Source organism: Cyrtonyx montezumae, unplaced genomic scaffold (assembly GCF_038088225.1).
Source record: "Cyrtonyx montezumae isolate F1298 unplaced genomic scaffold, pur_monq_1.0 scaffold_13, whole genome shotgun sequence".
NCBI lineage: Eukaryota > Metazoa > Chordata > Aves > Galliformes > Odontophoridae > Cyrtonyx > Cyrtonyx montezumae.
Window position 1 is genome coordinate 3,166,190 of NW_027071859.1, and position 13,869 is coordinate 3,180,058.

Here is a 13,869-nt window from a genome sequence, read left to right on the forward strand (position 1 = left end):
TCCACTATTTAGGTGAGACGTAAGTTCACAGTGAGAAGCAGTCCATGTACCACCAACTTACACAAAGATGACACGTGACTTTCTGTTCCTGAAAGGAAATAATTCGGTTGAAGTCATAAAAATCTCTGTCCTTCAATTTGGACCATAACAAAAGTTACCCAGTGAGAAGATGGCCTGGCTTAGTCTGCTGCCATGCATATCATCTGTGTGTATCTGTCAAGTGATTTCTCATTTTTTTATTGTTTTATGTAAATAGATGAACAGCACTAAGAGATATTTATAAGCATTTGTGCTGTCCTTGTATTACTGGAGAGAGCAAAGATTGGAAGAACACGGATCACAGAGTTGTTGTGGTTGGAAAAGGCCTCTAAGATCATCTAGTCCAGGTTCTATTAAGCAGCCCATAGTAAAATGATGCAAACTGAAATACACAAGACTAATTGCACGTTCCTTATCAAGCAGACTCACAGCTCTGGAAATTCACACCCTGGTCTGTCCTAGCTAGTTTTCCTCCATGTAATCTTGGGGATCCTCCTCAGTTATCATGCCTGTCTCATCCAGCTGCCCTGCCATCAGCACGGGACAGGCTGTGACTCACGCTGTCCTGCAGACACCCTTTCCCCCTGCCTGGCACTCAGCATCCAACCTATGGTTATTTAAACACTTATGTAGAAGACTGAAGGGCAGCAGCAGCTGCAAGCGCCGGGGTGATGGCTGAGTGCCCATCCCACGTGTTAGCTGAATGAAGCACAAGGAACCTGCAGAGCCAGGAAAGCTGCCTGTCTGTGGCCAGCAGTGGGCACTTTCCTCCTGTGCTTTTTTGGCTTGCAGCATGAAGCATGACAAATGGCAGGGAGACAGAAAGCCAGGACGGGAGAAAGAGGAACTGGAACGAGACAAGCTCTGAATGATGAGGCCGGAGCTGGCTGTGGCATCGAGGTGGTGGTTTCACACTCCATCTCAGCCTGGGACAGGAGAGAAATATATCCTGCCTTAAAGCTTCCCTCACACTGTTGCCAGAACAGTGCTGATGCTGCATGTCAGAAAAGCTGAAGCCCCCACAACAGACCACCAACAAGGCACAGAAAGGTCTAGATGCACAAACCTCAGCTGCATGCAGCTCCTGTCCTGCATTCAGAGGTAAATGATTTGTTTGGGGTGACACACGATGTCTTGAAGAAGTTCTCAGCTAATGGGTAAAGGCTGTGCTCAAGTGCCAGGCCCCATGCTGGTTCCCAACCCCAGAGAGCCAGTTCACGTTCACTTAGGTTCAGGATCAGTTTTTTTCAGCGAGACCCCAAAGCTGCCGTATTCCTGCAGGGTTCATTAAAATCAGTGGATAGACTGAGGCAGGAGACTCTTCTGGTGCTTGTCCCAAGGACTTATGGAGAATACAAACCGAACTTTTAAACTGGACTCCAGAATTTTGAAGGATGTGCCCTCGTATTTGCTTTCCATAGGAAACTCGCTCTGGTAACCCTTTATATTTTGCATCCAGTGCAGCTGATGTTATTAACTCAGTAGATAACCAAGCTTGCAAAATAGCTCCCTTCCCATCAGAGCTCCCAAACCATTAATGAAGCATGCAATGATAAAATAATATTTCAGTAGCATAAAATAAAAGATGCACAATGCACAGGCTCCTTGCAATTCAGCACGCTATCCTCTTCTTCCCCCCTGCACCTCGTTCTTTCCATTCCAAGGCAAATTTCCCTTCCACTTTCTGTTGTTGGCTGCTGCTGCTGTCAGACAGCCCCAGGTTGCTGTACATCAGCCACTGGGGACACGAGCTCGGAGCATCCTGTGACTACCAGGGCCCACAGACAGCAGCAACAACTGCAAAAAATGAATAAAGAACAGCGATACGTTTGCATTCCCACACGGGCTGGCAAACAAGTCACAAATGGGAGGGACCATAAGTCACCATACCTGCAGTTTTTGATCTGAACTGTTGTGAATTACAATCACTCTGCCAGCGCAACACAGCAGCTGGTGAGCTTTAACCCCCCTCCACCAAAACACAAGTTAATGTTTGGGATTTAAAAGGCTGAGAAACTCCTGTTTAGGTAGAAAACATAGCTCACTTGATCTCAATTTGTGGTGACATTTCAATTTGTCCAGTTAAGTAAAGCCACAATACAAGGACTGTTAAAAAGTACACAGAGCTGCATCCACTGATCAGAAAAAGAAGCAGAAACTTTAAAACCAAACCTCAAAGCAACGGTTGAGGTAAGCAGCACAGATTTTGCTTGCGGCTGTGCTCCATGCTCTCATTTTCTGGTCCCAGCCTATCATTACCTAACACAGAGAGCAACCTGAGGTCAGGTCAGTTTCCCCAGCTTTGGTAGCCAGTTTCTTCCCTTCCTCTAGACACATCCACTAAAGCACAGAGCACAGACACTACTCTAGCACTGAGATCACCATCAGTTCCATCCCCAGCATCCTTCCTGCTGTGTACAGCCACTGACAACCAAAGGTTTCGAACTTTTGACAGACTGACACACATAGGGCACCATTTTCCTTGGTGCTGACAGATTGCCATTTAGCCAGCACGTATGGAGAGCAAGTGTTCCTGTCCTCAGTCACCACAGAGAGACAAGGTTAACATTTGAAGTGATGGAGTACAGTGTGAATTTTTCCCCACCCCGCAGACCCAGGACTCCATGCCACATTTGAAAACACTGTAATTTCAGTGATGGATATGGGGAGCTCACTTTCCGGGCTGTGAACTCTTGACAGCTGCTCAGTTTAATACAACAGGAAAAGATTTACAGCTCCACGCAACCCCCGCCTACCTGAAGGAAAGAAAAAGCATATATTTGGAGGAGACAAAAGAGAAGGGGAGGTATTTTATTACCCTAGATATCTTTTACAGGGGAAGTATTTTCAGCCATCTGCTCTAATTATTCCTCCTGTATTGGCCATCATCTTCAAGCAACAATAGAAATAATTACGTCCTCAAGGGCAAATATATATATATATATTTACAGAAACAAACAAAAGTTGATTATTTTTAGCTCCTAGGGAAACAAGAAACAACAAGCTACTTCTTAATGAAGGAGCAATTAGGAAGGTGGATAGAACATCTATAATTAAAACAGACAAATTGGCGGAGACTCCTCCTTCCTACACATGCTTGAAAGAGATGCAAATGCATATTTGCTACAGTCAGTAGAATCAGCATACAAGGTGCTTCCTGATGCCCAAATAAGTTGAGCTTGCCTCTTGGCAAGACTCCTGCCTCGTCTGCTTTTGGAAACTCTAACCCAAGGCCAAATTAACCAAGAAATGTTCACCACAACTGAAAAGACACAGAATTCCTGTTGGTGTAGGTAGGTCTACCACTGCACAGTCAGTATCCCTGAGACAAGCACGATAGGATACTCTTATTCTTCTCTTCCGTATCTCCTGCATGCATAACATCAGTCAGTGTGAGTAGTGCCCTTATGTTGGTATAAATCAAAATCTAAAAGATGACTTCTGCCATCTTTTCATTGCAGTCAGCATATGTAGTTTGCTGAAAGCAAGAATGAAAGCGTACATGGAACTTCATGGGAAAGGAGGATTAGGGTTGTTCCAGTGAGTGCAGCACGCACCTTACATTGTGAAACAAACAAAAATAAACCCAACACTTGAGCAGCACAGAGCAACACCTTATTTCGTACACACTTACATGTATTTATGCGCTCACACCAAAATGAATTCAGATGACTGTGCCATGAAATCAAAGAATAGACAAACTGAAGATGTTCAAGGCTAACAGGGAACGAGGAAGATCCCAAGACTTCTCCAAGCATTCCCAAGATGGAGGGTACAACTTAATTCTCGTTACAAGAGTGTAACGAAAAGCTCTACCACCTTACAGGGAAGAGTTGCAAACCAGAACACTGCGAACCCCTCCGTACTTCAGGCAATTTCTCTCCTGTTCCATAAAAGGTCAGTTTTCACAATGGAAAAGCAACAAATAGATCAACAGTTAACACGTTTTGCAGGGGCTCACTTGCCCCACTGCAGGAGAGAAGTTGCCTCTGAGTATTAAAGCAGCCTGCTCTGTAACGTAGAGAAGCCAAAGTTGTCTAGTGGATCTTACAGTGTTATCAGCAGTCCCTAAAGGCATTTGATTCATGTGCATTTCATTAGGGTCCTCCAGTTTTTTCCACTGCTTGAGGAATTTCCAAGGAGGTTTCAAAACTGGAATTGAGGGAAGGGAAGGAAATGGAAGGAGCCCTTCTGGAAAAGTTTGCAACGGACGGTCCACCTCAATTCTCTTAGCAAAAGCACCACGTTCTCTTCTATCATTTCTACATGCTTTAATCAGATTGCAATTGGAAATTCTTTTGAAAGAAGAACTTGGCAGAAAGGGGAGCGTATTTTGACTTCTCTTGTTTGCTCGGTCTTTCTTTCAAAGAACGGCAGTCTCGTGGCTCCCAGGAACTCAGCAATTTCCTGAACTTGAGAAATTCCTCACTTAGTTCAATTCTGAGTGATGATATAATGAGAACAACGTGGAGTAACCACCCATGTTCTTCTTCCCCAAGTGCCAATGTTAAGACAGGCCCTGATGCCACTTTGGAAAAAGAGTAATGGGGTGGTGGCTTTCAGATGTGTGTACAAATTGTGTTGGTAAACAAATGAAGAATATAATTAATGAAATCCAGAGATGTGAAAGGAAGTTCCCCTCCAAACTGTGCCACAGCAGAGACCACCTATAGCTAACCCAAGTGAGCAGACGTTGGTAGCCAAACTGCTCAACAAAGGTTGGCAGATACTTGAATCATCTTCTTCCAATAATTCAGAACTAAATAATATTAAAAATAAAACCTACAACCTAGGAATTGTTGCGTTCAAGTCACAACTCACTAAGTAGCTGTACACATATGAAAAGTCAAAAGAAAGGAAAGTTATCTGAAGAACTGGACAGTAGGAAAACAATGATTATTTCTGCCACAATGAGCTCACTGCCTTATGAATTATGGTAGAACTGACATTGACCTTAACCACCCTGAGCTCTTCCAGGGCCAAAAGATTATTTTTTTTCATGACTGCCTTTATTACATGTCGCTACTTAATTTTGCTATCCTTTATACTAGTTCTAAAATGCAGGTGATGTTACCCTGCCCAAGAAATCTACATAGGAGCTCCTTCATTAATACTAAATGGATTAGGGCTGGGCAGGTGGCTAGACATGCGATGCATTGCCTAGTACCTTCATTTCTTAATGAGACAGTCTGAGCTCTGAACTACAACAAAAGAATTATTTTCTTCCTTTTTTTCCCCTTAATTTTAGCAGTCCTCCAGGAGCCTTTCTGACTTCTGCTGAGCTGCACGAGCACAAGAAGAGAAGAATCTGGCTGGACGTGTTCTCTACGGGACTGATGAATGACCCATTCTCTTTCCAACCATTACAGGATAAATCTGTTTACACACAAAAAATTGACCTGGGCCAACGAGGTGGGACTAGAACCAGGAAACTGGCACGTCCCAGAGGTAAAAATGTATTTGCAGCCAACAGCATTAGTAACTCAAGACCAAAAACAAGCCACACTGTCATTAATTACTCAGACAGGGGCAGCCGCAAAAGCAGTGAGAAGACCCAAAAGCCAACTGTAAATAGCTCGTCTAGCTGATTAGTTCAGAAAAAAAATGAATGGGCAGTTTCGGAGGTCAGAGCCCATGGCACAAGTCAGTCTCGGGCCAATTTGCAACTGGACAATGGCATGAGAAAGAATTTAATTCTTATTTAAAAAAAAAAAAAAAAAAAAAGGACTCAGAAATAATCGCCAAAAAAAGTCTTTTCCAGCAGGGGAGTAATCACTGCAATTTCCAAGCACAGAAGGTAAAGCTCTTTGCACCAGAGGTATTTAATTAAGGACACGGAATATTAGTTTGATCTAATAGTGCTTTCATAGGGCACTGAAAAGACATTGCTCTTGGAGGGGGTGCATGTCCCACATGTACCACGTGTAGGTTTCCCATACCCTGGCAAAAAAAAATCACCCAAAAGTGAAGTAAAATACCAACTAACGGGAGGAGAAGAGCAGGATTATACCACTCCACAACAAAACAAACCACAAGACTCATGAAAAGTCACATGCCTTTTTGAACTAAGTGTTGATCTGATGCCTTTTGGGGTTTTATGAAGCTTATAGTGGGAGGTTGATAGGTTGATTTAAGTACTAGAAATCTTAATTTCAAAGATAAAGGAGAGCACCGTGGAAGGAAGTAACTTGGAGTATATGATAGCTTTTGTCTGCAGTGGCAAAATCTGCCCATGGTTACTGGCTAAAATGCCCAGGCTGCACTGCAAGGGACCAAAGGGTCAGTCCAGGAGCAGCATCTGCTCCCCAGTGACTCAGAAACACACCGAGATTCACGAGAAGAAGTGGGGAATGCCCAAGACTGGGTGAGAAAGCCTGGAGGGAAACAGTGGAAATTTCTGGAAGTTATCAAAGGGGAGAGACAGAACAGAGGCACGCATTAGACTTCTCCATACACCTAGCAAGCATGCAGGGATGGTCAGCCAATGGAAAACGTTGTCTCTGGTGGAATGAAGAACAAAGCTCCTTTTTTCTTCCAAAAGAAAAAAAGCTCTGACTGTACTTTTAGCAGCTTAGTTCAGCACAGAGCTGTAGAAGAGAGCACGCTGCTGGAAGGCTGTAATCACTAACACATCCTTCTCTCCCAACAAATGGAACGGCACCTGGCACGTCACTCAAATTTAGCACATCCACAGATTCCCAAAATATGATGGATGGGCAACCTGTTATGAAATTGATAGGTTGCAATCTCATTATTTCCAGGGAAAGCTGACGTATCTGCCAATATAATGTGTTTGAAAATACCTTTTCAAAGCAGGATTAAGTTGCTTCATTATCCTGCGAGGAAAACTCACGGCTGACCGTGGTAGGTTTGGGATCTGCTGAATCACTGCAGGAGCTTCATCAAAAATATTTTGCCTGACCGTTTTCACCTAAAATGTATTTTTTCAAGCAGATTTCACATTTGAGAGGGAGGACCTGGATGAGCAGAAGGAAATAACTTCAGGCTGTGCTCCATCCAACACAGGCTAGGATCTGATGCAGCCCAGCAGTATGGCATCCTTGTCCCAGTGTGGTCCCCCTCCGTGAGACCCCAGGGGGTCTCACAAGCTCAAGTCTTCTGTGATTCTGTGAGATAAGAGCAGGTGTAACGTAACCTTGGTTGGAACTAGATGACCTTTAAGGTCTCTTCCAACTCAAGCCATTCTATTTCCCAAGACGCAGACTGAAGCCTTGCACTGCCCCTTCTATCCTGTACCTGCCCAGGAGGGAGAGGGTTTCACCCTGCATGGCTGTTACTTCACAGTAATGCATCTTTTTAAGCGACTCATCCTAATCTGCGAGCTTTCAGAGTCCGCTTTCAAATGCAATGTCCTGTTTAGTTTTAGCACATCAACAACATGCTTTCTTAGCCTATCTGTATGCATTATCTAGTGCCGTAATGTATCATGAACTGAACTACAGCATCATTACAGGTAAGTGCTCAGGTTTAAATGCAAACATAATTGCATAATGTGGTACAGCCAGGAAGAATAATGCAGGAAATAGAGCCAGCTCCATCTGATAGTGCAATCTTACTGGAACGCTGGCTGTTCGGATCAAAAGCACAGCCCAGATGGGGCAACCAAGAATAAAAGTGCTTTGTGGTATCTTTATTGTCATCATCAAAAACACTTATCTGCCAGAAAGGTAAAAAGGTGAAGGATGGGACTCTTACAGAAAAGGTCACACAAGCAATAGGGGAACTCTGGGTTATGATGGCTATGGAGATGTCACTCCTCACTAAAGGTTGCCTTCAGACTGTCACTTCAAGCTGAATTTTCCAGTCCCTAATGGGATTTTGGATGTTCAGGGGCATTTCAAATATTAGGTACCTTGCAGGAAAAGGTGTCTATTTAAATTGTAATAAATCCAGATAAAACCCAAGATCTTAATCTGCAAGGAGCTGAACAAACATAGGAGATCATTCCTGATGCAAGACAACTTCCAAACAAGGACATATCTAGAGCAGAAATGCACTTTTCAATACATTAATCTAATAGAGTTAAAATTAGAATGGATTCTCCATGGAATAATGCTTCTATTTTTTTTCCTCAATAGTTGGAGCTGACAGCAGCACATGATGGACAATTTCAGTTAGGGGTGCAGACAGCACCATGCCAGAAGCCTGAAGCCAGCTGACATTCATTGAGGGCACTTTGCACTGCAGTGCCATGAACAACCACGCCTCAGCCAAGGAGCAGCATCACACGTTGTGGGACAGAAGTCACTTTTGTCATTTCAACAGATTTCAGCTCAAAAATTCATTTTCATCAGAGAACAAGATGAGAGAGTAGCGTGCAAGAGTGAGTGCTGCTCGACTAACACATTGCGCTCTGAACTGAGAGCCCTTTGAGTTCAAAGCACAAACTGCTGCTGTCTGCCCTCTGAAGCCATCCTTGTGTCTTTTGGTGCTGGAACAGCTCATCTTTGTTGGGAACAAGAGATCCCCTGCAATGTGTCGTGGCTTTTCCTCTCTGCCCACCCACACACAACATTTGTCTGCTTCACCATCTGGCAGGATATCAAGTCCAGGGTCTCTTTCCCAAGGAACCGTGGTGGCACATCCATACCTCAGTGCACTCAAGGGCTTAAGGATGCAGATGAGTGCAAGGTAGCACTTTCCAAAGGCAGATTTGATTTCAGGTAGACATGGACACTGTACTAAGGTACATACCTGAAAGAGTCCATACGTACACAAAGTGAAAATAAAGGATCTTGGCCAAACCCCGGAAGCCTTTATTCACTACCAGCTATCATCACCTGGAGAAATTTGTCAAAACTGCCAACAAAACTCTTACCCCGTGATATCTGTATCTTCCAGAGCTGAAAACTATAGTCACTGAGGCTGAAAAAGACCTCTAAGATCATTGCATCCAACTCCAGCCCACTCCCACCATGCCCACTGACCACATCCCTCAGTGCCGCATCTCCATAGTTCCTGAACACCTCCAGGGAACACGACCCCACCATCTCCCTGGGCAGCCTGCATCAAAACACTACACCACTCTTTCTGAGAAGAAATTTTCCCTAATAGCCAACCTGAACGCTAGCCCATGGCTGTGTTAATGGCCGCTGAGAGCAGTCCTTTCTGCATGGGAAATCCCTATTTTTGCTATATTGCCTAAGCCATTTCAGCTTTGAAGTCTGGCATCTGTTCATTGAGAGAGGTATCTAGACAACAAGGAGCCAAGTACAAGGATCAGGAAAACAGGGAAAGACATTCATTGAGTGAGCCATCTCTATAGTCAATAAATTGCTTAGGGAGCATTGGGACACAGCTCTTAGTCACATAATCTGACTTTTGAGTGGTGAAGTCCAACCAGGAGCTGGGCCTCATAACTCTTGAGGGTCCTTTCCAACTCGGGATATTCTACAATTCTGTGATGGTTTCCTGCCAGTTGTTTTGCACCTCTTTATCCATTTTTGCATAGGTTAGCCCGAACATCTAAAGCCATTTATGATATCCACGCTCATATGGGCCTGCTGTCCTCAGCACCAACAGCGAAATCTGCATTTTCCACTCACCAGATACAGGTTGAGGAGCAAAAATACAAATAAATGAGAACTAGAGTTAGAGTGAAAGATGAAGAGCAAGTGTGGAAGAGAAGCACAATCCCTAAGTGATTTAAACTGAGCCTGACCCTCGATCAGAATCCCAGACCTAAAGATGTTGTGTGAAAGCAGGAAAATCAATCAGTAAGCCAAGTGGCAACCTCTTGCCTCAAGATTATTCAAGGAAGTCGAATTTACTGAGTACCTCACAAGGAGTGTTTGGCTAAAATCATCCCTAATGAGCTCTGACATTTGAAATTTAAATGAATATGAGCTAACAGCTAGCAACCAGCCCTGCATCACCCATGAATTTAACTGGGAATGTTTTTGTTAATGCTGTAGACAGGCTATTGAGAAGACGCAGCATTTGTGGAGAAGTGTTTATAGCAGCCACTCCACCTGATGCCTCCCTGCCCTGGGACATCTGCTTTTCTTCATGGGGCCCCCAGATCACCCAGTCCCCCCTGCTCCTTCCCAGCCTGATGATAATTGTTTGCTTGTTTTTATGAGGCAGCCTTACGATACGTTAATGAAGTCCTTTGCTCTGCAGCTATTCCCAAGGACAGATTGGGAATGAGGAGTTTCCACCTATGGAGCTGCCAATCAGAGGAACACACCCGGCATTTCTGAGGGTTGTTAACTCAGTCCATCACCTGACTCACCATGAGAGCTGCCTGGTTTTACTGGCAATCACATAAAATTAACCCTGATGTTAAAGACAGACCGAAGCTCTCAGGTTAATTGTGGCAGAGTGCTCGAGCATGCTGCTTTTCCCTCCTGCTACTATTTTAATTTTTTTTTCTTTTTTCATTAACAAATGTTTCTGAACTGAAAATCAGGGAGGAATGGCTGACATGCTGGAAGGCTGTGCTGCCATTCAGCGAGACCTGGACATACAGAAAATTGGGCACAGAGGAACCAGATGAGCTACTTGATGAAGTTTTCAGGTCCTTGTTATTACGGAATTGTAGGAGAGTGACTTACAGCAAGCTGGAACCACCACAGCACCTCACACATGCCAACACTTGTGTACAGACTCAGCATTCAACAGGATTAAATCCAACCAGTGCTTCAGACCTGGAACTGGGCAAATCCAATCTCAAATGTTCATTTTTGAACAGCACAAAGACAGCATCTCCCTCCGTGTACCAAACACGGCCAGGACATTTCCAGTGCCACAACCACGCTACTAAAATCTCTCCGCTTTCAAAATGGAGCACACAGTGCTGAACCTTGCGGTGGTTCCCAAACTAGACCCCAGAAACATCAGGTGTAGCAGAATTAGCTGCAGAGCCAAGCTACACACAACCTACACACAACTTGGTGTCCACTGGATGCTCTGCTTAGGCTCAGAAGCAGGACACAAGTTCAGACAGTGACACACAGGACCACGACAGCAACACAGGAACTGTTTAATGACATCTAAGGCCTACTCATACATTAAGTCAAACTCCAACACAGGAAAAGAACAAGCCTTGGCTTGGTTTGCCTCCAAGAGCTCAGCCTTTTCCATTCAAATTCACAAAAGGGAGATGGAAAAGCTTCCCTCTGAATTCATCCAGAGCCCAAAGCCTGCACATTAGCACCGAACCAGACATTAAACATCCCAAGCACCTATCTCCAAGTCAAGAGCAAGTTCTACAGGTGGAGAACCAGAGCTGCTCTTTCACCATATATCATTCTCCCCCTCCAAATCTGCCAAAACAGCTAATTAGAGTCTTTCATAATTAAACAGGAAAGTGGCATCAGGGCTTTCTGCAAGAATCTTGAAGAAAGCAGAGAGAAAATTTGCTTGCAGTCCCCCAGGAAGGCTTTGTTAAGCACTACTGACCTTAATACAAGCCTTTTCCGTGTGAGGGAAGGGGAAACTTTGTTTTCTGTCCTGAAGAGGTTTGCCTCTAAAACAACACTTTTTACTCTCCAACTGTTTTTCTTTTGGGGATGGAATAAATGGAGGGGAAAAAGAAAAATGGTTCTTTCACTTGACTCTGATTTCATGTTGGTCTGTATAAATGGGACAGGAAATGTGTCAGTGTACTGTGGATTATGGAGAAGTGGCATCCTTGTAGAGATAACGTAATATATACAACAGGGCTCCTGTGTAACAGGGCGAGGAGGGCTGTAGGACCAATTTAGGAAATAATCTCTAATGTTACAAAAATGATGGGATGGAGGAAATTGAAAAAAAAGTAAAATAAAGGTGTGGGGGATAGAAGAAAAAACATATAGTTCAGCCATTGGGTTTTTTTTTGAGCTGAGAATAGGAAAGGAAAGAGTTAAACTTCAAATCAGGAAGCAAAAAGTTGAAACAAAAGAAAAAGAAGAAAAAAATACACCAGAAGCAGATTTCCTAAATTTCCCATTGCAGCCCAAGGGTGATCCTATTAAGAGGAAAAGGAAAAAAGAAAAAAAGAAAGAGAGAAAGAAAGAGAGAAAGAAAGAAAAAAGAAGAAAGAAAACAAAAGAGAAAGAAGGAGAAGCAATTTTGCTTATCCTGTTCCTGCACACCTAGCAGCAGAATTTTTTATTATTTATTTACCTCCCCCTTTCAGGGCGAGGCTCTCATTTTCTTATTTAGTCCAATTGAGATTGTCCTCCTAGAATGACCTTTTCTTTCCCCCCTTTCTCTTTCACTCCTCCTCTCCTTCGTCCTCCCCCCTCCTCCTCCTCCTCGCTGCCTCCAGGCCATTGCCCTCGTGCCAGTAACTAGATAACACACTCTATCAGAGATTTTTAAAAAAATCATTGCAAAGGCACTAGGGCTGATAGTGGCATCAATCCTAGCCTGACACAGGCTCAGGTCAACCATTTATCTCTTCACATTGCCTGTGGTTACTGTGGAGGCCATCTTGGTTCTCTACATCTTAACAACCTTGCAGATGGTCCCTCTCACTGCTCTGATAGCATCCGCACCCCGAGACTGGCTTTGTGCTTTTGTTTGCATTAATGTGTTACAAACTCCTCCACTTCCTTCCTGCGAGGCCTGCAAACCTGAGTTGGTTTGGTGTGCTCCTGCCCCCACCTCTGAAAATAACCACAACCAAGCCAGGAGGTTAAGAAATAGAGAACGTAAGGGTGAGCTTGCTGGGTTACTAGAAGTGAAAATGTATAAATATATGAATATATACACATCACATTTTAGAAAGTTTTCATCTGGTCCTACTCCTGGTTCCCCATCCACTCCCCAGACCTGAATGCGTGCACCCTCATAGGTGCCATAATTCAGTCATGTCCTGTTTAACCACTGAAATAGGTACAGCAGTTTTCCTCAAAGAGCAGCACTGGAGAAGAGCAAAAAGAGAATCCTTTTCCATTCTGACATTGTTTGGTGTTCCTGGAAAAGAGGACAGATGAAGATGGATAACCAAAGGACCCCGAAGAGAGCATAAGAATGTGTTAGGGCTGTACTGATTTCTGGAACTAAAGGATGAAGAAGTTTGTAAGACAACATCACGTCTTCATCCTGAAGTACTGCTTCCTACTGAAGCTACTGGACTCAGCAATCCTTTTGGGTTCCTGCTAACTCACGTGTTCTATGATTTCAAGATTCTATGACATAAATATATATATGTATACATATTTAAATCATATGCCTACAAGCAGAGACAACCAACTACAGTTTTCATCTTCAAAGAGCGTGGTAAACGATAAATGTACAAGCAAAAAAGAAGGAAAAGCATGATTTTTAAGACAAATAGGAATACAAGAGATTTGGAAAGCTAGACATGGTGGCATTAAGTGGGTTCTGAAAAGCAAGAGTCCCTTAAGTGACCGTGCAGGTCTTAGACAAAGCCTTTGCATTTTTGTCATTTTATTTTTTCCTCTGTGAGAAGCAAACAAAGCAGTTATCCCAGTTTCAATCACCGAGCAAAGAACTCAATGCTACTCCTGCATCTCAAGACCTCTCCTTAACGTTTTGTTAAAAAACAAACTAAGGGCAGTGCAGCAGAGCCAAAGTTCAAGAAGGCATTTGCATCCAGCAAGTTATTTTTCCATCAGCCCTCTGTTTCTTAATGGAGACCCCTCGAGGGCTGGGTTGCAGAGGATGCAGTAGCACACCAGTTTAGCTTCCGTATCACTGACTTAATGCACGTGGCATCTGCCCTCAAATGAGCATTGTATCACCCACCTGGGCCACAGAAGGAGGGGGGATTCAGTACAGGGTGACTGTGCTCTAACAGCATGCTTGCATGACGATTAGGTCTGGTCCAGTGATCTGGAATAATAATCTGAAGGC

General features: G+C 43.8%; 1 protein-coding gene across 1 annotated transcript in view; it reads right to left on the reverse strand.

The window, feature by feature from the left end:
• PKHD1 (PKHD1 ciliary IPT domain containing fibrocystin/polyductin) overlaps positions 1-13,869 on the reverse strand; it is a 219,744-nt gene that overhangs the window by 149,092 nt on the left and 56,783 nt on the right. The gene's annotated exons all lie outside the window — the stretch shown is intronic.